The sequence below is a fragment of the Pongo abelii genome, chromosome X (assembly GCF_028885655.2).
Source record: "Pongo abelii isolate AG06213 chromosome X, NHGRI_mPonAbe1-v2.0_pri, whole genome shotgun sequence".
NCBI lineage: Eukaryota > Metazoa > Chordata > Mammalia > Primates > Hominidae > Pongo > Pongo abelii.
The window spans coordinates 3361314-3387613 of NC_072008.2; the positions used below are offsets into that span (position 1 = coordinate 3361314).

Below are 26300 nucleotides of genomic sequence, written 5' to 3' on the forward strand. Positions count from 1 at the left end.
TGACAAAATGCGGTAACTGTCCAAGGTAGTAACAACATGTCCTCATTTAAACTCCGCGGGCACATTGTCTCTCTCTTTTTTTCCTTAGAGACAGGGTCTCGCTCTGTCATCCAGGCTGGAGTGCAGGGGCACAGTCATGGCTCACTGCAGCCTCAAACTCCTGGACCAAACTGATCTTCCTGCCTTAGCCTCCAAGTAGCTGGGATTACGAGCATGTGCCACTGCACCTGGCTAATTTTTTTTATTTTATGTAGAGATAGGGTCTCATTATATTGGCCAGGCTGGTCTAGAACTTCTGGCCTCAGGCAACCCTCCTGCCTTGGCTTCCCCAAGTGCTGGGATTATAGATGTGTGCTACTGCCCCTGGCGTCTCACTTTTCAATGATTAGAAACCATTGTGACAAATGGGACAGTCTTTCATTAGCCCCTAGAGTGCTGGAATCTGGAGTGCCGAGGGAAGGCAACTATGAAGGCTTCTCAACAGATGAGAGGTAGAAGGCAATGAGCAGAGAAAAACAGAGTCACAGGCACCTTGAGATCTGAGGGCTGGCTGGACCTTGGGGACATGTCCTCTTAGATACACTCGTGTGTGTTTTGCAGTGAGGAAACTATTAGGCAGGGCCAGAAGGAGTCAGCGGAAGATCCCGGGCACACAGTGTGAAGGGGTTTGCCAGGGAAAAAGGAGCACAAGAGAGGAAGAAACACCGGAGTTTCGAAAGCCACAGCTTTGTGAAAAATGGCAGGCAGAAGTGCAAGAAAGAAAACAGGGACTGGGTACAGCGGCTCACGCCTCTACTCCCAGCACTTTGGGAGGCCAAGGCGGGAGGATCGCTTGAGCCCAGGAGTTCAAGACCAGCAAGACCTCATCTCTACAAAAAATAAAAAAATTATCTGGACGTGGTGGTGTGTACCTATAAGTTCCAGCTGCTCAGGAGGCTGAGGCAGGAGGATCTTTTGAGCCAGGAGGTTGAGGCTGCAGTGAGCTATGACTGTACCATTGTACTTCCACCTGGGTGACAGAGAGAGACCCTGTCTCAAAAAAAAAAAAAGAAAAGAAAAGAAAAGAAAAAAGGATATATTACTTTGTGATTTTCTAAAAGAGTTTTTTAAAAGGTAAAGAGAAAGCAGTGTAACATGCTGTGAAGGAGAAAGGTTTGTAAGGGCGAGACCAGTTCCCAGAAAGATGGGACAGAGGGAATCCTGGAAGAATGTGACTGCCAGGTGGGATGGATGACGGTACAGTATGGAAAAGTTCAGTAGAATCACGCGCCTGGATCAGAGGAGGAGAAAGAAGCTGCAGGGGACTGAGAAATCAGTTACAGGGACTGTCTGTGGTCCCAGTGCTTTGGGAGGCTGAGGCAGGAGGATCACTTGAGCCCAGGAGGTGGAGGCTGCAGTAAGCCACGATTGTGCCACTGCACCCTAGCCTGGGCAACAGTGTGAGACTCAGTCTCTAAAAATAAAATAGGGACTCAGGTGAAGGTGGCAAGTAAGGTTGTGGATCCCATTATTCCCCAGAAGTCAAGGGGATCTTCTTTACTGCAGAATCATGAGACCAGAATAGGAGGACACAAGAGAGGGTGAGGTGTGTGGTTTAAAACCAAAATTGGCATAAAATTGGCACAACTGCTCACTGTGGACCAATGTAAAAGGTGGGAGGGGTTCCAAGCCAAGTGCACAGTTTTAATGTGCATTTATTTTTCCATCCTCCTAACCCATCTGCTCTACAACGAGCCCGGTAATGAAAGCATCCCTTGAGATCCTCGTTAACACAAGAGCCATCACCTCTCTGCCCTGACGCAGCCTCTGGTGATGCCCTCTGTCGGGTTCTGCTGAAATACAGATTCCACCTGACCATGTGTGGGGCCCCTCTCTAACCAACCTGCTCCAGAAATCAAGAAGAGACAGCAAGTCTGCATAAGTGCAAGGCAAACGTCCACCCCGAAGCCCAGAGCGGCTGAAGATGTGCCGCATCTTTTTCAGATGTGGCGGTGTACGTGTTTACATCAGCTAACAGCCAGTGATTCTACATTTAAGTCAAAAACACACACCCATGTGGGAGGGGCACTGGAAGCTTGCTGCTGTGTATCCACACAACTGGTATTAACACAAAGTGGAAAAAAACCCAACTTACTTTCTTCTTCTTCCTTTTTTTTTTTTTTAATTTTAGAGATGGAGTCTCACTGCGTTGCCCAGGCTGGAGTGTACTGGTGCAATTATAGCTTACTGCAGCCTCAACCTCTCAGGCTTAAGTGATCTGATCCTGTCACCTCAGCCTCCCGAGAGCTGGGGCTACAGGTGCGTACCACCACACTGGGCTAATTAAAAAATTGTTTTTTGTAGAAATGCTGTTACACCATGTTGTCCAGGCTGGTCTCAAACTCCTGGGGTCAAGTAGACTTCCTGCCTCGGCCTCCCAAAGTCCTGGGATTACAGGCATGAGAAACTGCACCCTGCCGCGGAATTAATCCCAAATGCCTGAGGGAAATGCATGTTAGCTTCCAGTGTGTTCCAAGCTCTTGCAGCTTCCCAGGGCTCTGCTGTTTGGGGGCCGGGCCCAGCAGCTACATACCTCGTTGATACTGATCTCGGCCTCTACATACTGCAGGCCCTTCTGGAGAATGGAGATGAGGGCAGCCGGTGGCACTAGCGTCCCAATGATGTTGGACTGGCTGATGTGGCTCTCAATCCCAAATGTGAAAGCCGAGTGGGAAAAACCTGTGGCAAGAGGGGAAAGCCGAGGTTGAGTGAGACCCGAATTGAAGGAGGGAGGTGCAGCCACTGAGATCTGAAGGTGGCCCGCAGACTTCAAACACACTTAATTTGCAGGGACAGACACGGCTGTAGAATGCCCAGGGATGCTTCTGATTTGGGTTCAGTAAGGTGGGAAAGGGCAGGAAGAGAGGGAGGGACTTCAGACCCACGAAGACCAGGGTTGGTATGTGATGAAACAAGGGACTTTAATGGTAGAACCGTTTCAGTGTTATTAAGAACAAAGCAGAACAGACAACAGTTTGCCCTGCAAGCCCCGGTTGGACATTCCTGTTACTCAAATTTGGCTCCAGGCTCCCCCCTAAAACTCCGTGGTTCGTAAGACTGTGCAGAAGCTCAGGCTGAAGCCTCTCTGTGTCACCCCCTGAAAGCACACAGGGCACCTCTCTTCAGCCCAAGATGAGGGAACAGCAAACGCTGACCCTGAGTGCTCCTGGCACGCGGGGCAAGTGTATCACAACTCAACAACTGAAGACGGAGAAGAGGCCGTTCTGGACTGACTGGTGTGGCACTGAGTCATTTTCTCAAGACACTGGGAATTTTCTCTTTGCTAATTGATGCTGGCTCTTTTCCTCTCCTCCCCCAGTGCATCTCTTTCACTGCCGCTCTAGGAAGCTGCTGACCAATGATGCTTGGCAATTTAAAGGTGTTTTCAGATCAGCTTTGGATGAAGGCTCTTGAATGAAGCTGTCGGGGAGGGGGTCAGGACCGAATACACAGAAAGCCATGCCTTGCTCTTGTGGATGGCGCCTGCTTCAAGGAAAGAAGGCAGTGGTGCAGGGCATCTATGTGGAGGTCTGGGGGTGATGAGGAAGCTGCGACAGCCCTTCATCAAGGAGAGAGACGGAGGTGGCATCCCACCGCCAGCAAGCCTAGGCTGCTGCAGGGAGTTTCCTAAAACAGGCAACCCCGCCTGGCAGGGGTGGGTCACTTTGCTTGGTGCAGAGGCGGCCTGGGGGTGCACAGGAGCTTGAAATCCTTGGGAGGTGGAGGTCATGGGGGGATCTTGTGTGAGGAACATGGACCCCCAGTGCTCGGCTCCCTGGCAAAAGGTGGGGTGGACACCAAGGCATTCCCATGGTGTGGCTTTCAACTCTCACACTGTTTACATCTTCCATGCATGAGGCAAATGAGCAGGAAGCAGGGAGTTCGGAAAGCAGCCACTCTACCTCCCTGATTAGGCCACTCTGCAGGCTGAGAATCTGCTTATCCCAGGAGGCAGGACTGTCAGCCTTGCTGGACAGGTGATCCTCTTCCGCCGTCTTTCATTCAGCCAACGGGGGGCAATGGCAGCCGGCTTCCCTCTGCTTCCATATCAGTGCCCTTCTGCCTTGCCTTATCCAAATGCAAACTGACCTTGCAATAAACGAAACGCTCACCAGATGGGAATGTTCCTCCAGGAGATGAGCTCTGCGCTGTGCTCTCCTTGCTGCTTTCTGACACTTCACTTTTCTCTGTCTACTCTCCCTCCTCCTCAATCCACCCTCTGTTCTGTCCCCACCACCAGGTTGTAAAGAACATATCAAATGTGTAGTTGAGATTTATCTAACAGAGTAATAGGGTAGCTGCTATTAATTTTACAATCAATTGCATAGAGGCTTGCATATTTCTTTACTAAACTATAACTGCCTACATTAGGTTGCAAAGGAGCCCTTTCCAGGTTCCCCTATCCTCAAGGGTTCCTCCGCCCCTGTGTTTTTGGAGGATATAAGTCAAGGCTGTTTACAACAACCTTACCTTTTCCTTCTAACTTGTTTTCTCTCTCCCTATCCACCTTCCTTTTCCCCTACCCACTCCTACCAAAATAAAGCAACCCACCCTTGGGTTCACCAACGACTCTATTCTCCGCCATGCTATACAGAGTTTTACCTGCAAGCTTTTATCATTGAGGTCTTTGGAAAAGCGTGGAAGAGAAAACCCCCAGTCAATGGATAAAGCGGGACCTCACTGCATTCTTGGCTTGACGATCCACTACATGGAATCCTCCTTATCTACTCTGGGCCACAGTGATTCCTCTCTCACAGACAGCATGACTCTCGCGGCTGATGGGGGCCACTCACGTGGCTCCTACTAAATGGCTTCAAGCCTCTCAGCGTCATTCTGTCACTGCCTCTTTCCCCTGGATGAATCAGTCTCTGAGATCTTTTGAGGGTAACTGACAGCCTCCTGTTGCTCAGTTTGTAGGGTGGGGCTGAGATCTAAGCCTGGGCAGCCAGAAACCACTCTTAGCTACCACGAAACAGTATCTAGAAACATCTACTGAATGCACCAGAATGCAGCATTATGTGCTGATGACGGCACCTGAGAAGCAAACCTCACGGCTGATGGAGCAACTGTGGAAGGAAAGTCTCATGCTCCTGGGACATTTCATTCATCCACTCTGACTCATTCATTCCCGCAAGCAGCACTGGGCCACAGAACTGGTACCTGCAGTCACATGCTCTGTGAAACAGAGCCGATTCTGACCACATTACCATCTTCAACCAAACCTGGGCACTCTGTCCACTACCTCAGTCTTTGTAGCAGCTGTATGGAATTGGTACTGTTTTTGTTTCACACATAAGGACAAACATTGGAGACATCAGGTAACCCGCCCAAGGATCATGTGATATGACGCTGAACTGAACTGTGAACTGTAGACTATGTGACTCCGAGATTCCGCTTTTTACTTTACACTCCAAGACCCACCCACAAGCACAGGAACCAAAATTCTTGAATTCCCTGCATGGACACGGACTCCATTTCCACCTGGCCGCTCAGCTAGACCACTGGCAGCTCTGAACAGCAGCCAGCGTGGGTGCAGCTCAGGCAACTCACAAAGAAAGGTGTGCAAAGCTCAGTCTAACCCACGGCGGGAGTGTGCCCTTGATTTCTCTCTCATCTGGGTTTTTAATGTTGAGTACATGTTTTGGCTGCATAACTTTATCTCTCTACATGATTATGCTCTCCAACATAGATTTCATTTCTAGATCATGTGGACAACAGTATCCACATTCAATTAAGTCTTCTTGGAACAAAGAGATGAACCAGTAAAGATGGACGAAGGGTGTGGCGTCTTGAGACTTCTGCAAAGAGCTGAAAGTCGTCTGCCAAAAGGAATATCCTGTGCAGATGCACAATGACAAATGCGCAGGATAAAGTTCTACAGGGGTAACTTGAAGGTCTTTCATCAGCTTGGGTCCTCTTTTGGAGAGGGTAGGTTGTCATGACTGGAAATTAGGCACCTTCATAAAGACCTGGAAGATGTGCATTCCATGCCATGGTTAACAGAAGTCCTCCTATTTGCTGAAATTTTCACTAGCTGCATTTCTCTGAATGGATCTCTACATGGCCTCTAGAGCAATGGTTTTTCAGACCACTTGCTTGCAAGACTTTCTTACTGATTTCTGGCCATGCGGTCTCATGAAGGCAAGCAGGAGGGCTGGATGGAGAAAATGTCAGCAGCAGGCAGGATGGCTGGGTTCTGTCCTCGTTCTGCCACTGGGTGCCTGGCCCATGTCGCTTCATTTGGCTGGGCCTGCATTTCCTCCTCTGTGGTACAGGGATAAAAAGTACCTTGAGGTGCTGATGAGACACATAGACGGGACAGCAGCCAGACCCCCGACAAATTTGATGGAGAGAAGACCATAGCTGAGTGGAAAGGTTGCTGTCCCAGCTTTCCTTGCTGGAACAATAAGGATGTCAGATGAAATGGCCACTAGGATATTTGCTGGTTCTGATATTCATTCTGGGACAGGAAGATGCCTGCTACGTTCTGAATGTTTGTGTCCCCCCCAGATTTGTATGTGGGAGACAAATCCCCAAAGTGACGGTATTAAGAGGTGGGGCCTTCAGGAAGCAATTAAATCATGAGGGCTCCACTCTCGTGAATGGGATCAGTGTCCCTATAAAAGAGGCTCAAGCAAGCTCCCCTGCCCCTTCCACCATGTGAAGACACAGAAGGAGCCATCCATGTGAAACAGGACCTCACCAGACACCAAATCTGCTGGCGTCTTGATCTGGGACTTCTCAGCCTCCAGAACTGTGAGCAATACACTTTGGTTGTATATAAATTACTCAGTCTAAGGTACTGGTTACAGCCCATACAAACTAACACAATGCCCAAGGACTATGTAATAAAGGCTGCTTGACCACTTCCTCTTAGGCCACAGTTGCTGGAACCAGGTGCCAGGGTGCTGCGGAAGGTAATGCCTGCCTCCACACCTGCCAGCATCTCACCCCTCCCACTTGGACTCCAGGGCTAATGGGCGCATTCATTTGCAGTCTGCCAGAGTGGTGAGAATTCGGTGCCTTGTGCCTCCTCAGCTTTCCTGCATCTCTGAACACATCTCCGCTGCCCAACAAGACATCCGTAGGAACGAACACCAGAATGTCAATGACAAACGAAGCATCAAGGACTGCCCCTGCGGCAGGTGCAGAAGTAGTTAAAGGGCAGGAGAACAAAGAGCTTGGTGGTACCTCGATGAAAGATCGTGTGAGGGTGTTGGGTTAGTGTCCTTGGTGTCACCAGTAGGCCAGCCTAGAGACATTCCTGAAGACACTAGGCTTGCCACCTACTTAGGAGGCGTATCCCTGATGAATCTCTTCACAGCAGGGTTTCTCAACCACGGCATGGCTGACTTTTAGGCTGGCTCATTCCTTGCTGTGGGGGACACAGTCCCATGCATTGTACGATGTTGAGCAGCACCCCCGGCCTCTACCCACTAGATGCCAGTAGCACACTCCCATTGTAACAACCAAAAATGTTTCCAATATTGTCCCATCAACCCCACCATGCTTGGGGAATTGACACCCTGAAAGGCCACTACCCCCAGCTCTACTCTCCTTACATTTCTGCTTGGTTCTTGGTTGTTGCTATTGAAAAGCAGGCCACCCTCTGCATGCAATTGGTCATAGACCTTAGGTAACACACAGTAACAGAGCATAATCAGATGAGGTAAAATTATTCCCAGGGAGAAAAAAAAGAGTATAATCATGATAAACTGAAAGGCTTACACAAAGGACGACATTTTATAAAGGATGGTAGGATCTTCCACGTAAAGTCCTGTCTATTTGGAATAAAACGTGTAATAGTCTCACAAGAGAAGAAACAGTCTGTATAAGAATTTGTCTCATCTAACTAGGCAACATAAACATTTAAAACAAACCAAGTACATGTATTGCGTTTCTTGCAATTATGACACTGCTAAACCACACCCCTCACAAACGACTTCACAAACCATTGATTTATACAGTGAACTACTACGCCCAGCTAATGTTGGCCTGACTCATCAGCAAAATCTGCTAAGTTATCAATCACTGGCCTTTCGAAATCTGCTAAGTTATCAATCACTGGCCTTTCGAAATCTGCTAAGTTATCAATCACTGGCCTTTCGAAATCTGCTAAGTTATCAATCACTGGCCTTTCGAAATCTGCTAAGTTGTCAATCACTGGCCTTTCGAAATCTGCTAAGTTGTCAATCACTGGCCTTTCGAAATCTGCTAAGTTGTCAATCACTGGCCTTTCGAAATCTGCTAAGTTGTCAATCACTGGCCTTTCGAAATCTGCTAAGTTATCAATCACTGGCCTTTCGAAATACTGCTTCCTTGGCAGAGAAAAGTAGCATTTAATACTCAGGCAGCTGGGGGGTTGCTTTTGCATCTTCAGCTAAAACAAACACCAAAGGTATCAATTTGTAACGTTAAAACTGGAATTTTTTTAAGTATTTAACAGACTTACATACTTGTAATACTGACAGCTATCCAAAGCTGATGGGCACCATCTGCTATCTGTGCACTGTCTAGATCATGGGCTTGCAAACTGAGGCCCACAGACCAAGTCTGGCTCACTGCCAGTGTGTGTAAATAAAGTTCTATTGAGATACAACCACATCCATGAGGTTCCCGTGTCTCAGCTGGTGTTAATGTGCCACTAACCCTACTTGCCAGCATCTTTTCCTCCTTCCTGCCATCATGTGTCCTAGGTCCGCATCACCAAGATGGCGCATTCTCCTCAAAAATGCTGGGTTTTGCTCTTTATTTTTCTTGAAGTGCTCTTCTTACTTTGCCTAAAAACTTCTGGTTCAAATCCAGCTCAGATAGCACTCTATGCCCTTTCTCAAGCTGCTGGAGAAAAGGTGACAACTGCCGCATTCCTGGACATCAAGTACTCTCTGGTGGCCTCCACATTTCCGACGGTACTCAAAATAATTTTAAGTAGCATGAGGGCAAATGTTTGAAATTTAATAGCTATTTGAATGTATGTTATGCGAACAATAGAACTAAATGAAACTAGTATACTAATAGGTATTGGTATATCTAATAAAAAGCAACTGTTTGAATTTAAGAAAAATATTAAGAAAATACTCCAGGTGTATGCAAATATGGTGAAAATTCAGATAACGAGCAAAGAACTAAGACTGGCACTGGGTGTGGTGGCTTATGCCTGTAATCCCAGCACTTTGCAAGGTCGAGGTGGAAGGATCATTTGAAGCCAGGGATTCAACACTAGACTGGGCAACAAAATGAGACCCTATCTTTACAAAAAATAAAAATAATTAGTTGAGTGTGGTGGCCCGTGCCTGCACTCACAGCTACTGGGGGGCGGGGCTGAGGCGGGAGGATCATTTGTGCCCAGGAGGCTGAGGCTACGGTGAGCCATGATTGTGCCACTGCACTCCAGCCTGGGCAACACAGAGAGACTCTGTCTTTAAAAAACAATAAATAGGTCAGGTGCAGTGACTCACACTTGTAATCCCAGCACTTTTTTGGAGGCGAAGGTGGGTGAATCGCTTGAGCCCAGGAGTTCGAGACTAGTCTGGGCAATATGGTGAAACACTGCCTCTATAAAAACTACGAAAAATTAGCTGGGTGTGGTAGCACATTCCTGTGGTCCCAGCTACTTGGGGAGACTGAGGTGGGAGGACTGCTTGAGCCCAGGAGGCTGAGGCTGCAGTGAGCCAAGATCATGCCACTGCATTCCAGCCTGGGCAACGCAGTGAGACCCTGTCTCACACACGAAATACATATGGGGCGGGGGGAGGAGGGCAGGCAGCCCCTTCTCTGCTGTGCTGCTCATTGCAACCTTACTTCATATTTTCATACCTCCTCTAATAAAACTGCCATTTTTAAAAATTAAAAATATATGTATTATCTTAATTGTTGTATTGTTATTTTTGTTTTTTCCAATGTATTATTTTTCCAATTTATTATTCTTCTTCTTATTTTTGAGAAAGAATTTCGCTCGCTGCCCAGGCTGGAGTGCAATGGCACGATCTCAGCTCACTGCAACCTCTGCCTCCCGGGTTCAAGTGATTCTCCTGCCTCAGCCTCCCAAGTAACTGGGATTACAGGCATGCGCCACTATGCCCAGCTAATTTTGTAGTTTTAGTAGAGATGAGGTTTCACTACGTTGGACAGGCTGGTCTCAAACTCCTGACCTCAGGTGATCCACCCACCTCGACCTCCCAAAGTGCTGGGATTACTACAGGCGTGAGCCACCGCGCCTAGCCCCCAATTTATTTTTGATTCACAGTTGGTTGAATTTGTGGATGGGGAACCTGTGGATATGGAGGGCCGACTGTATTTGAAAGCATCATGTAGTACATGATAGCTATATATACATATGTATCTATATGTAGATATAGATACATATATATAATTTTTATTACATTATTTTCAATGAATGTTGAATAAATGAAAAAATGAGAAAGATTCCAAAGCCAGATGGATGATGTTCTGAATCCCAGCTGTATGACCTCCTTGAAGTGACTTGGGTAGGCCAGGACCTTCTCAGTACCTTGGGTTTCTCATCTGTAAATGAGGATGGAGCTGTTTCTACTTCCTAGGGATCGGTAGGAATAAACAGTTTCATCTGTCAATATTTGGAATCATGCCTGGCACACAGCAAGTGCTTGATACATGTGAGATATTGTTACTACAACAAAACAGTGATGGGGGGATAGAGGTAACACTGACAAGGGTAGGATATCTGGGTGCCAGGTGGTGGGGAGGGAACTGAAGACAAGGAGGCAGTGGGAAAGATAACATGGAAAAAAATGTTTGAACACAATCCTGATGTTTTTCTACTAAATAGTGCTAATTCTGAATGCTTCTCTCCGCCCTTCTAAATTCATATATTGAAATCTAACCCCCAAGGGGATGGCATTAGGAGGTGGGGCCTTTGGGAGGTGATGAGGGTGGAGCCCTCATGAATGGGATGAGTGTCCTTATACAAGAGACCCCAGAGAGCTCCCTTGCCTCTTCCACCATGTGAGGACACAGTTGAGAAGGCGCCGTCTATGAACCAGGAAGCGGGTCCCCACCAGACACTGAATCTCCCACACCTTGATGTTGGACTCCCAGCCTGCAGAAATGTGAGAAAAAAATCTCTGTTGTTTATGGTATTTTGTCATAGCAGCTCGAATGGACTAAGGCAAAGAGTGACATAATCACAGGGTAGAGGAAGCTTATCTTTGGAGTGGACAGACCGTGGTAGGGAAATGGTGATGGTACCAAGGGTGGGATTACATTAAAGAGTGCTTGTTAAGCGTCATTCAAAATATCAGTATGGATGGCAATGGAGAAGTCGGGGATACACACCGTGACTTGGAGGGGAGGAGTCACTGGCGAGATTGGGAGTGGACACTCAGACTTGGGGGATCAGCAGAGAGATTGGGGATGGGACTCAGACTTCAGGAGGAAGGGAGTGGCATATTACTACAGGCACAGATGTGGGAGGGTAAAAAGAACATCATCTTGAGGACAGCAGTAGTTGAGAAGTGAACGGAGAAGGAGGCACCAGCAAAGGGATGTACAGAGACTTCAGGGAAGACGGACAGTGTTGTGTCTCACAGTCCAGACAACTCACTTGCTGTTCGGTCTGGAAAGCAAGAAAGGGAATGGAATTTGGCATAAAACATATCAATGCTGGACACTTTTAAGGTCACATTAGAATTTCAGAGCAGGCAAGTCTTGAACGTAACGGTGAATAAACTCGGAAGACAGGCACCTTGGTGAGTGGCTATTTCATCTTATCTAAAACAGGAAATGTGGACTCTCTTAGACATTTTCACATCGTCACCAATTTTTAAAGTAGGAAGTGAAATTTAAGGCTTATGTGCATCTTCAACAGAATCTAACCATTTTTGTGGGTGTCAATACCAATGGAGAATTTTTGACTACACTGAACAATATGTATACTTAAACAACTGTCATTTATAAATACTCAACTGATTTTCATTCTAATTGCTTTTTCTCCCTGTAACAAATTAATGAGTATAAGAATGGAAAGTCTTAATTTAGAACAATACACTTAGAAAAGATGGTACAACTGAAATTGCACTGGAACCAGGAGAGTGGAATGGTTATGAACATCTGGAATGTAAGAACTTCTGGATTCCTGCATTTTGCTACTGTGAATGGTTATAATCACACCAAGAGAACAGTTTAGCAAAACAGTCTTTTCAAACAGTTTGTTTGCAACTAGCACGGTTATGAGAGGGTTGGTAATTGAACAATTAGCCCCTTCATAACCTCCCATGTGAGCAGAGGCTCTGCAAACCTACACCACTGTATTTAGCAAAGGGAGAATGGACATACTTGGTGGAGGAGGATCAATTGTTCATGCCACACAGCTGGCCAGGGTGATGTGCTATTCTTTTCTATATGAAAGGCCTGGGTATCATGTTCTCCAGCTACTTACCCACTCCTACACATTCTTAGAAATTAGTTTTTATCATTGACATCTAACATATGCACAAATGCACAAACGACAGATACAGAACCTCACCCAGATTTCCATGTGGCATGGGCCTGAAGTGGTGTGGATAGTCTTGTATTCTCCTATTTTCCTTCTGAACCCCTCGGCATGGGCCGCATGCCCACAGGAATGGCCCCCAAATAAAAACCCTGAGCGCCAAGGTTCAAGTGAGCTTCCCCGGCTGGCCACTCTCCCGCACATGGCCAATCATATATTCTTCTGGGAGAATTAACAGCCTCTCTGTAACTCCACTGGGGGTTACACAACCTGCAAGGTTGTGCCTAGTTTCACCTGGACTTCGTGCCTTGTGCCTTTTCCCCTTGCTGATTTTCATCTGTATTATTTCACTGTAATAAACCGTAAGTGTGGCAGGTACTGAGTCCTGTGAGCCCTTCCAGCAAACCACTGGGCCTGAGGGTGGTCTTGGGGGTCCCAACACGCCAGCAAAATGTGCTGCTCTCACTTAATGAGATCACATCAAAGCATGAGACATTACTGTTTTGCAGAGTTTCAGGGTACTTTCATCCTCTACTAATGTGGACATTTTATTCAGGTCTTCTTTATTTTATTATTTGATGAAACTAATGTTTTCCTTTATTATTCCTCAAGCAAAGACTGCCAACACCTCAAAGAAATGCTGGCCTTCACTGTTTCATAAAGATTCTTTTTTTAAACATGGATACACATTAGCAATGTAAAGGAGCCGCTGCAGTCAAAAAATATTTTTAGAGACTCAGCTGAACAATAAGCCCTGAACTTTTGTTTAAATTAAGATAGCTGAACCATTAAAATGATTTCCTGAATCCATGGAAACGTGTCTTGCATAAGAAGGCATTCCACGGCCCTAGGAAACACAGTGGAGTCTACAGAGTAATTTGTCAGCTGCTAGGATTACAGTGGGCAAAGCCACTTAATCATTTTTGTAGATGCAATTATTCACAAATATTAAGAGTAATGGAACCACCCAATGGATTCCCCTTGCCTGCTGCCTAGACAGAGCTGATTTATCAAGACAGGGGAATTGTAATAAAGAGTTTAATTCATGCAGAGCCAGCTGTACGGGAGACTGGAGTTTTATTAGCACTCAAATCAGTCTCTCCGAAGGCTTAGAGATTAGGGTTTTTAAAGATAGTTTGGTGAGCAGGGGGGTAGGGTAGGGAGCATCCTGACCTGGTTGGGTTGGAGATGAAATCATAGGGAATTGTAACTGGCCTCTTATGCTGAGTCATTCCTCAGTGGGGGGGCCACAGGACCGGTTGTTTGCGGGTCCAAGTGAGGCAATCTGGTTGTCAGAAATGCAAACGCCTGAAAAGACATCTCAAAGGCCAATCTTAGGTTCTACAACAGTGATGTTATCTTCAAGAGTAATTGGGGAAGATGCAAATCTTGACTGCCGGCATAATGGCAAATTATTACGGCGTGATGGCATAATGGTAAATTATTTAGAATTCAAGCCCCTCTCATCCTAATTTGGTGGCCTTTCATTAGTTTTACAACAACATTTAGTTTTGGGGAAGGACTATTATCATTGAAACTATAAACTAAATTTTTCCCCCAGGTTAGCTTGGCCAGGAATGAGCAGAGACAGTCAACCTGTGAGCTAGAAGCAAGACAGTCAGCCACGTCAGTTTTCTCTCACTGTCAACATGTTCTCAGTTAGTTATAATTTTTGCAAAGGTGGTTTCAATCCCTCCCTTTGGGTTTTATAACACCTTACTCTTAAGGTGTGGGCTATGAAGATGGAAAAAGAAGAGACGACTGCTCTAACTTCTTCCCGCTGACAGTGGGCATAGCGGGTGTAGCTGCAGACCCCAAGGTAAAAGGAGTGGAACCCCTCTGCAGCTGTCTGCATGTACTCACATGTGCCTGGTTGGGGTTTCAAGGCTTGCATGACGAAGGCATTAGTATGGTCATCTGTAGTTCTGGCACAGCATTTAAGTGAACAGTGAACTATAAGGTCCTAGGATAAAGAGTGGAAGTCCTAGCTTCCGAAGCCTTTGTAGACTTGACCTTAAGCTCTGAGGGACCCAGGTGAAATCTCTGAGAACCAATCAGACATGGGGCGGCTAGCAGAGAGATTTGAGCCAGTGGTTGTTAGACAGACAGATTGGGATGGACAGGAAAGAACACATTTTACATATATCACCCCATATTCTTTTTAGGTCAGTTTCCTAGTCCTGAGACTACATGTTTAATTAAACAGCTGTTTCCCATATCAGGAGGTGGCAATGCAGGTGGGTTAGGCCTCTTTCGTTATAGATGAGGCAGGCAGTGAAAATCTGAAACGTTTTTGTTGCCTATATTACGAGGAATAAGCTTCAGCTTGCAGGGCCTCAGGAACAAGGTAGTAGCACTTTATTGAGTCCAAGTTAGAAAAGTGGAAGAAAAATTTGAAAGCATTCGTTTGGGGACTTGTAGCCCACAAAGAATTCAGGGTTAACAGAAAATAATGAAAACTCAAGAAATTTATAGTTTTTTGAAACATAATTTTTCTCTCTCTAGTCCCCATTTTGATTAAAGACAAATCATAGTAAGACAAATTTACTTGCAAAATAAGTCTTAGTCTTATTATGCTTGGACTGATTATTTGTATAAAGTGCAGCAAGAAGAATTATTTGCCATAATAGGCTCTTTCCTCCACCCAAGGTCTCAAGATAACGTGGGGCTCTCTAGGCCTGCCAGAAAATGACATTCTTTACTTACCACAGATCAGGAACCCTGTACAGAAACCGCACAAGGTATGAGGCGTTTTCCTGAGGGGCTTTTGTTGGCTCTGTAAGTCAACTTTGATTCCTTAAAGCAGTCTGTTTATATTTGAATGCATGCCATTCCAGTCAAAGCCTTGGTAAAATAACCAGTGATTCTAATTCTGTTCTGTTACAAAAGAGAACAGATTCTTACTGCACTTCTGCAAATAACTACACTGCTATAAGTTGAGAATACTCAAATAGTTTCTATAAATTCTGCAGAAATCAGGTCGAGAAAAAGCAACATGCTCCAAATTTTGCTCACAGTAAATTTTGCACAAGTTTATCTTATTCAATTGCTAAAAGTGGTAAATAGCTCAAAAGAAAACATTCTCTTGATTCTGAATAACAAAGGGATTAGCAATGTTTAACACATCAGCTCTCCACGAGAGTCCCAAAAGTTTGTTTTTTTGTTTTTTTTTTCCTATTCCAATGGCACAATTTCTAAACTTATCAGAGACCCGCATTCAAGAGTACCTGTCAGAGTCCTATAGCTGAATATAACAACTGCCTTCTGAAAAGGAGCAACACAAGACAATAATTGTCTATGGTTGACAGAAGCCTCAGGACAGCCATAAAGATGCAATCAACAAGGAATTCTTGGTCATCTCTGTGACACACAACAATTTAACATAACAATTATAATTATTAATGATAACATATACTGAAACACCAGAATTATAGGAATCTTACACAGATTTGTAACACATACTAATAACATATTTATATGAATATAACCCAAAGAAAGTTAAACACCATTTTATATTTGACAATGCTTCCTGCATGGTTTTAATATATCAAATAAGCCAAATATATCTCTTTTGGACTTTAGGTGTCCTAATTTTTTTTTAAAACATAACCTAGAATTTGATCTTGGCAAGTTTGTCAAATATCAAAGATTTAAAACATTAGATATTACAAAATAGAATCCCAGGTCACCATACCTAAGTCATTCATTTAGCCAAAATGATAACTCAAAAATTTTACGAAGGAAAAAATCTTTACTTTGACAGGAGCCTCAGCTTTCGAAACAACAGGACCCAATGAAGACGGCATGAAGCCAACTGAATCTCTCTTTCCTTTCCCCTCTTCCTTTTCCCTGCCATTTACTCAAAGGGGCAAACAAAAACCTTTTGTATCCCTTAATATTACATGAAAATCTTGTTTAAAAGAAAAAGCAAAATTTCATCTTTGCATTTGTGTACTATTAATGTTAAACCCAATTCTTAACAAAACCTTATAAACAAATCTATATAATCTTAATTCATTTGACCATCAGGTAAAATTTTCAAAAACCTTTTAAAACCCTTTATAATTTTCTGTTAAACAGCTGATTAATTTCCTAAGAAAACCATTATTCAGACACATGGGCCCAGATTTGAGCCCTGCATCAGTGTGCTTTTATTTTAATGTTTAATTTACCAAAAACTGAAATAATCTCCTTCAAATCTTAGCCAACTTCCTCATACACACAGAACTTCCTTTACAAGATCAATCCTTCACAAACCCTTTATAGCTTGTTTTTTTGGGGGGGTGGCGTGGAGGACGGAGTCTCGCTCTGTCACCCAGGCTGGAGTGCAGTGGCCGATCTCAGCTCACTGCAAGCTCCTCCTCCCGGGTTCACGCCATTCTCCTGCCTCAGCCTCCTGAGTAGCTGGAACTACAGGCGCCCGCCACCATGCCCGGCTAATTTTTGTATTTTTAGTAGAGGCGAGGTTTCACCATGTTAGCCAGGATGGTCTCCATCTCCTGACCCTGTGATCCTCCCGCTTGTTTAAACTTGCAGTTTTGTCTTATCGCTCTTTTAGGTTAAGATGATCCTTAAAACCCCCTGAACTAGACAACATTACCTTCCCTTTAACAAAAACCGTATTTCCATACCTTCTTATAACATTTTACCAAAAATACATTCTACTTTCCTTGTATACCTTATAGGTAAAATTGTTTCTCCAGTACATTACAATGTTAATTCTCAGTAGCTTTAATTTGCGGTGTAATATCTGATAGGTAAGCTTAATTTTAACCATGTATCAGATTATAGAGCCCAGGACAAAGACAGAGCTGCAGACAATGTCTGACTCTTCCCAGCCTAGCTAGGGCACCTGGCTAATTCCACGTGTCCCCAGGCCTTATCTAGAATCCAATGGCTGTAAAACAGATAAGTCAAACAATTATTAAAAATCACAGCAGTAGTTTATGAGCTTAAAGCATCTAGCAAACAGTATCTGACCTGCCTAATTTAGACCAAATGTTTAAATGTTGAAGACATTTTACTTTACCAATAATATTTTAAATTGCCTTTACTTTTCAAAGATGAGTCACGTGACCTAAATGCATTAACATTTCTATTTTTCTGACAATTTTTTTTAGCACTTTTTTTCTTTAAAAGTCAACTAATAGGAACATTAACATGTTTTATATAAACATCACACACACAACACATATAAATACACAGACAGAAGGGGATCCGGTAGTTGTAAAATTTTTTATCTGCCAATTTTTAAGTTTCCTAATTGGATTACCGGCTTCAGGGTGGAGCCCTTATAGGAACAGAGCCAAGAAAGCATGTAGTTTTCAGGGCCTAATAAGCAGGCATAGCTGGAAGGCAAAAACAGATCCCCCAAATGAAGGGTCCCATTTTTATATGACATCTTGGATCCTCAAAAAGAGGGGAATGCAATGGGAGAAGAGAGTGCAATGCTTTTACCCTGCATTCCACTGCAAGGCAATCCAAAGCCAATCAGCCCATCCCCCAAGGGAGTCTCATCTCTCAGTGTGGGGTAGAAATATTTCCATACCTTCTAGGTGGCTGACAGCATGCTTCTCTAATCCAAAAGTGCAAAGAGCTGAGTATCCTTCCATAACTGCCATTAGCCATCCTTTAAAGTATTATTTCCTACCTAGTTATTACACACACAGGCTAAAAGCTCTTCTTCCTGCAAAGTAATTTCTGATACCTCCCAAAGTCAAAATACATCAGGTAACACGGAACAGAGCCTTAGATTTTGAGAGGGATCTAGCCTCCTTCAATTCCTGGGGTTCCATGAAGAAAACGCAGGTTTTTCTCAAAACAGGGTATGTGGCACCTCCTGTGTTTTTCCCAAGGAGTCCCGGGCTGTCAGAAATTACTTTAGGTCCTCTCATGTGGGCATCAAGAGTGGCAAGAAAACAGACTGGGGAAATAATTCAGCTAAGAAGAAAAACAAAGAAAAATTTTTCTTAAACAAGATCCAAGAAGCGAAAAAGCACCAAGGCCTTTTACATATATATATATAGAGAGAGAGCGCGCTTGGATATCAGTTTTTAATTAAGTTGATTTTAACCAGGAATGAGGAAAGACAGCCAGCCTGTGAAGCTAGAGACAAGATGGAGTCAGCCATGTCAGATTTCTCTCATTGTCATAATTTCTTCCGTTACAATATTTGCAAAGGCAGTTTCAGTAACACCCTTTTCCTGGTTAACTAACTTCCTCACCAGGAGCCAAGCCAAAAAAGAAAAATCAAATGGAAAGTCTGCTACTCTCAATTATTTTATTATCTGCCAGAGAATGCTTTTGGCAGACTTTCTCCTTCCTCAAGGGAAAAAATACCTGCAAAATTTTAATAATAACAAGGAATGCGTTTTGCTTGCTGTGAACGTCTATGTGAGTTCTGCAGGTAAGGGAATCAAAATGAAGCCCAAGGAGAACATAAGATGAAGGGCAAAGAAATCAGAATGCCATTAAAACTCTATTTCCCAAGAAAAATCAGTTGGAAGGAAAAAAAAAATCCTACAACTAAAGGATATGAATCAGTGCTTCTTAACTGACGTTGATTTTACCCACCAGGGGACATTTGACAAATATCTGCCCACTCTCTCTCCATTGTAATAGACAGTGGGCAAATGTTAGGGATGCTGCTGAACATCCTATAGTATTCGGGACAGTCCCCCCAAGATGAAGAGCGATCCAGCCCCCATTGTCAATGGTGCCAAGGCCAAGAAACCCTGATCTCAATGAAGGGGCTGAAAATGTGGAGTTAATGCATTATATGTGGTGGCCATTCACAACATCTTCAGAAGTTAAGACCCTCAAATCTGCCCACTTCTCTCAGGCTGAACACATAAATCTAACAGAATCCTCCACACTGAAGGTTCTAAGTGGATATTGTAAAAGCATTCTAAGACTCACTGGTAAATGAGCAGGGAAGAAGCCATGCACCGACTTTTTCCCCCAGTAAAAATGCTGCCCACCCAGAGACGACAGTCCCCAGTCTGCAAACATTCAAGCAATGTCCGTATGAGAACTGCTGCTTGCTTCCAGCTGATTCTTCTGTTTCCAATGGCCCCACAGTGTCTGTGTGGCCATCCATTTCTCAGTTAATAGGGCTGCCACTCGAATCCATTACACAAGAGAGTACCCCCACCCAGCCCTAGGCCTGCAATACGGCTAACGACCTGCGAAATATAATAAAAATGTCTTGGCTGCCTTTGCATTATGGACCACCGTCTATCACACACACAAAGCTTTGCAGACAATAGAAACATTGAATTACATTTTTGGTATAGTCTTTTTTACAATTAAATAATTCTGCAATTACTATGGACTCAGCGGAAACTGCAAAACTAGTGAAGTGCTGTGCACCTTTCATCCTGTCTCCTCCCATCTTGGCATCTTACATTACTGTCGAAGAGGATCAACACCACTAAGTAGGAGGCAGGACGGAAATGCTCACTGGAACACAAACTATCGTCATCCTTTCTACACTGCATTCACTGGTTGTGTACGTATAATCTACGCAGTTTGATCCTACGTGTAGATCTGTGGAACTGTGTCTCTGGTCAAGGTACCAAACTCTTCATTCAACACAAAAGCACTCTCCTATAACCATCCTTTGTACGCACGTGCTCCCATCCCTACTCCACATCTGTAGCAGCCACTGATCTAATGTCCACCTGTATATTTTCAGCACTTTAAGCAGGTCCTACAAAGGGAATCATATAGTCTGTAAACTTCTTCCTTTTTTTTTTTTTTTTTTTTTTTTTTTTTTGAGACAGAATCTCGCTCTGTCGCCCAGGCTGGAGTGCAGTTGTGCAATTTCGGCTCACGGCAACCTCCACCTCCTGGGTTCCAGCGTTTCTCCTGCCTCAGCCTCCAGAGTAGCTGGGACTACTGGCATGTGCCACCACGCCTGGCTAATTTTTTTGTATTTTTAGTAGAGACGGGGTTTCACCATATTGGCCAGGCTGGTCTCAAACTCCTGATCTCAAGTGATCCAGTCACCTAGGCTGGAGTGCAGTGGCGCGATCACAGCTCATGCAGCCTCCAATTCCTGGGCTCAAATGATCCTCAAGTGCTGGGACTACAGGCCTAAGTCATCGGGCCCGACCCTGTCCCTGTTACTCAGATCTCAAAAAAGACAGTGATCACAGTCAAATGTGAAAACAGAAGGCATGAGCTCAGGACATGTAACACACACACAGCACGGTACACAAATAGACGCACACACAGTACACCACACAGACACACAGCACACCACACACGCAGACACACAGCACACCACACAGACACACATACACAGCACACTGCACAGATAGACACAACACACACAGCACACCACACACACACAACACATTGCACAGATACTGCACAGATAGACACACACACAGCACACCACACACATAGCACACCAAACACACACAGTACACTGCACAGATAGACACAACACACACAGCATACCACACACACAGCACACTGCAAATAGACACAACACACACAGCACACCACACACACACAGTACACTGCAGAGACACACACACAGCACACCACACAGACACACACACAGCACAGATAGACACACACATACAGCACACCACACACACAGAGCACACTGCACAGACACACACACAGCACACCGCACAGACGCGCACAGAGCACACTGCACAGATAGACACAACACACACAGTGCATCGTGCAGACAGACACAACACAAACAGCAAGGTGCACAGACAGACACAACAGACATAGCACACCACACAGCCACGCACAGCATACTGCACAGATAGACACAACATACAAAGAGCACACCAGACAGACATACACACAGCACACTGCAGATAGACACAACACACACAGCACACTGCAGATAGACACAACACACACAGCACACCACACAGACACACACACACAGCACACTGCACAGACACAACATACACAGATATACACATAGCACCCTGCACAGATAGACATACAGCACACCACACACACACACAGAGCACACTGCACAGATAGACACAACATACACAGAGCACACCACACAGACACACTGCATAGATAGACACAACATACACAGTACACCGTGCAGATAGACACAACACACAAACCATGGTGCACAGATAGACATGGCATGCACAGCACGCCGCATATAGCCACACAGACACACAAAATACACACAGCCACACACAACATACACAGCACACCACAGATAGACACACACAACATACACAGCCCACCAGAGACATATACAACATACACAGCACGCCGCACAGCACGTGCACAGACACATACAACATACACAGCCCGCCAGAGACACACACAACACACACAGCATGGGCACAGACCCACACGACACACACAGTACACACAGACAGACACATGCAACACAACACACCACAAACACAGACACACATAATGCCACAGCATGTTGCACAGACAGACACACACAACACACAACATGCCGCAAAAAGAGGACAAGAGGATGCATGGCGTCTTTGGGGTTCTCAAGACTCCCAGGGGAAACCGTCCAACCACTTCCAGGCTGTTAACGGGGAGCAGGGAGTGGGACAAGAACCAGGAGGGAGAGAGAGAACTCGCACTCACTGGGCATCCGCAACAGCGCCCAGGCCAATCAGCGCAGTGTGCCACAGCACTAAGAGGGAGCACCGAACTGCCCCACTGCGCAGAGGAGGAGACAGAGGCTCAAAGGATTGAACTGACTGCCTGGAAGTCCCGAGGCTGGACTTCTCTGCCTTTCATCTCTGTGCATCCTTGTCCCAGTGGAGGAAACCTACAGGGGCTTCATGGAGGAGGTGGCACTTGAGTTGGCTGGAGAACTCAGGCGAGGAGGAAGAGAATGAGGCTGTAGTTTAAGTGGTGCCAAAGGCAATGGATGGGGGCAAGATGGGGCGCTGAGGTTTCTAAAAATGCGGGGTGATGCTCTCACGGTGCTCAGGAAAGAGGATGCGGCCTGGAAGGAGACACGGTGGTCAGAACAGTATGCCCCATCCATCCGAGGGAAGAAGGGGCCACCTGGGCAAGACAGCCCTGCAGACTGCAGATGGCACTCTCCCGGCGCAGCACCAAAATACCGGACAACCGGTTTGAGTGGGACACCAGCGTCCCTCAAGCTGGGGCAGACTTAACCCTCATCTGCTGAACCATGTGGGGTGAGAAGGTTGATCCCAGGGGAAGGAACAGGGCAGTCATGCAGGGACCCACAGAGAAGCAGCTCCACACCCTTCCACAACGGGCCAATTTCACTCTTCTGGCCACTTCTTCAAGAACAGCTGCAGTGGCGGAGCACGCTGGCTCCATGAGTGCCCTGGTAGCAAGAGCTGCAAGACAAGGAGGCCAGGGTCTTCCCTGTCAGACACGCCAATGCACCGGCCTACACTCCCCACCCAGTTCTGGACCATCAGGAACTGAGGTACAGGAGCACCTCCTGGAAAGATCATGGAAACTACACTTCCTGCCTCTCTGTGCCATTTTCTCTAAGCTTACTAAGGGCACACACCCCTGGCAGAGGATGCTGAGAACTTCTAACAGTGCGAAAACCCTGACAAACTCCCATGAGCCACCAGATGCCCTAGCCCTTCCCCAGCCCGTTCTATCATCCTCCTCCAGCATTACTGGGCACACACGTTGTATTTTAAAAGGAAAGAAGAAAACAGAAGAACAGAGTTCCAGGCCGCATTGCGCTCCCAATTAATTGTAAAAAACCCTCTCTGCACCAGAGTTGCCTCAGCTGTGAAATGAGAGTTTTAAACTATTTATGAGGTTTCATCCACACCAAAAAATCTGGGATACCATTTTCCTGTTGACTTCCTGTGTCAATTCTAGGGAAAAACACTTGACAATAACTTAACTAAGAACTTGCAAAAGAATTGTGGAGGGAAGGAGAGAGACAGAGGATCTGTCCTGCAGCCAACTGAGCACTGGAATGCATCCAAAGGGTGCAATATTTTTGCCATAATGATTAACATTTCAACTCCAGAGAAATTCAAGTTGTACCATCATGAAAGCAACATGAAAAATCTAAAATATGTTTTCAGAAGCCACTAAGCATGACAGAGAAGCTGCAGTTTCCTCCTGATCCCTTTTCTGTTTTTAGTGAGCTCTGAATTAACCGGGCCAAGAGCCAGACGCTGACTAATACATGCACCGGCATGAGCATCGCGGGTGCCCCAGTGCCAGAGGATTCCAAACCGTTTCATTTGCTCCAGGGTTCAAGGTCTGTGTAAGGAAGCTGTTGTTTCCTGTATTACCAATATCAAACAGCAGGGTTATATATTGAGGTTTATTCAATGACATATTTAAAAATCCTTCAAAACCAGTGGTTCTCACAGGTAATTGTGACCCCCAGGAAACATTGGGCAATGTCTAGAGATATTTTTATTTGTCAGGACTCGGGGAGGAATGCCACTGGCATCCAGTGGGTGGAGGCCAGAGATGCTGCGGAACATCCCACAACACACAGGACAGGTCCTCTTAACAAAGAGAATTATTTGACACAAACGTCTATCAATGCCAAGGTTGTGAAACCCTGCTTTTAACTATGCCAAAATGTCTGTAATCATACAGATAGTATATCCTATACTTTCATTTTCCAAACCACTTTTCGTCTTTACAAAGCAATACATGTACAAAATTTTTTAAAAATTGCAGGTGAGGCAAAAGGCTCCTTTTATTAATTACACGCCTTTTAGCACCATCTATCCCCAATTCCACTTCCCAAAGCAACCACTTTCTTGGAGCTGTTTCTGTTATTGCTGCTGTTCCCTGCATAATGACTTCCAAGTTTGTTTTGTTGTTGTTGTTTTTGTTTTTTGTTTTGGGGACAGGGTCTCACTGTCACCCAGGCTGGAGTGCAGTGGCACCATCACGACTCACTGCATCCTTGACCTCCAGGGTTCAAGTGATCCTCCCGTCTCAGCCTCTCCAGTGGCTGGGACCACAGGAGCACACCACCACGCCTGGCTAATGTTTTAAATTTTTTTGTAGAGACAGGGTCACGCTATGCGGCCCAGGCTGGTCTCAAACACTGGGGCTCTAGTGACGTGCCCGCTTCGGTCTCCCAAAGTGTTGTAATTACAGGCATAAGCCACCATGCCTGGCCAGACTTCCATGTTTCTAAATAGTCTGTTTGTGATACTCTAATCAATACATCAAGTTTAGATATCACTTACTGATTTTCACACACATAGGTAAGGACTGTTGGTTTTTTACATTCCCACCACCAATCTTGTACTGACCCTTCCACGTTTTCAATAGCTCATATAACTTTTTTTCAGCTAAATCTATATTTCACATGTTACTTTCACAATGGAATGGGCACTGCTGACTGGGCAGTATAGAATCATTATGTTTTTTTTTTTTTGAGATGGAGACTCCCTCTGTCGCCCAGGCTGGAATGCAGTGGCGCGATCTCGGCTCACTGCAAGCTCCGCCTCCCGGGTTCACGCCATTCTCCTGCCTCGGCCTCCCGAGTAGCTGGGACTACAGGCGCCCAACACCACGCCCGGCTGATTTTTTTTGTATTTCTAGTAGAGACGGGGTTTCACCGTGTTAGCCAGGATGGTCTCGATCTCCCGACCTCGTGATCCGCCCGCCTCGGCCTCTCAAAGCGCTGGGATTACAGGCGTGAGCCGCCGCGCCCGGCCTATGATTTTTTTTAGTATACTTTTTGTGTTCTCCTAGAATTATTATTTGCCCCTGTTTTCACTTCAGTTTTCTTTGTACTCTTTGATAATCCTTCCAACACTCTCCAACAATCTGTTACATTTTTTACACGATCAAAACTCTTGGATAATTTGTCAGTTCCATGCCCTTCCTCCCCCAACACCCACCCACATCCCTCCCACCTTTGACCAATACACTAACACCAAACTTTCTCCTAAAATTTTTTTTTTTTTTTTTTTTTTTTTTTTTTTGAGACAGAGTCTCTCTCTGTCGCCAGGCTGGAGTGCAGTGGCGCGATCTCGGCTCACTGCAAGCTCTGCCTCCCGGGTTCAAGTGATTCTCCTGCCTCAGCCTCCCAAGTAGCTGGGACTACAGGCACGCACCACCACGCCCAGCTAATTTTTGTATTTTTAGTAGAGACGAGGTTTCACCATGTTGGCCAGGATGGTCTCAATCTCTTGACCTTGTGATCCGCCCACCTGGGCCCCCCAAAGTGCTGAGATTACAGGAGTGAGCCACCGCACCTGGCTTCCTCCTAAAATTTCTTGTCTCCTGCTCTAGTCTGTACTACAAGAGCCACTGCCCTGAAAACACCTTTGTTTGAGAATTCCTTCTGCCTCTTTCTGTTTCCAAGATCCCAAACCTCCCCCTTTCTTGGTTTACTCCCTCACTTTGGTGGGATATATTCTCCACAAGTTTCCTAGAAGTGACATGTGAAAGTATTTTTAGTAGAGACGAGGTTTCACCGTGTTGGCCAGGCTGGTCTTGAACTCCTGACCTCAAGTGATCTGCCTGCCTTAGACTCCCAAAGTGCTGGGATTACAGGCGTGAGCCACCACGCCCAGCCCAAACATCTTTATTCTATCCTTAATTAATAATTAGTGGAGGAACACCTTCAAAATTCTGAGGGAAAATTATTTTCAAAGAAGTCCATGTTCAGTCTGTTTTCTAACTTCACGTGTTGCTGTGAAGAAATACAATGTCATTCTGATTCCAAGATCCTTCATGTGACTCTTTTTTAAATCCGGGAAAGTACATAGATACTTCCTTTATCCTAATGTTCTAATACGTCATGACAATGAACTTTGATGTAGTAAACTGTTTTGAT

At 45.3% G+C, this 26300-nt stretch overlaps 1 protein-coding gene across 10 annotated transcripts in view; it reads right to left on the bottom strand.

Annotated features, from left to right (window-relative positions):
- The window catches only part of LOC112131563 (cAMP-dependent protein kinase catalytic subunit PRKX-like), a 324246-nt gene that overhangs the window by 197594 nt on the left and 100352 nt on the right, over positions 1 to 26300 (bottom strand). For 9 of the 10 annotated variants that reach the window (XR_010138927.1, XR_010138928.1, XR_010138926.1 and 6 more), the window contains exon 3: positions 2573 to 2718. The exons of the other annotated variant lie outside the window; for it this stretch is intronic. The gene's annotated coding sequence lies outside the window, so the exon portion shown is untranslated. The remainder of the gene's footprint in view (positions 1 to 2572; positions 2719 to 26300) is intronic. 10 annotated transcript variants of the gene reach the window in all.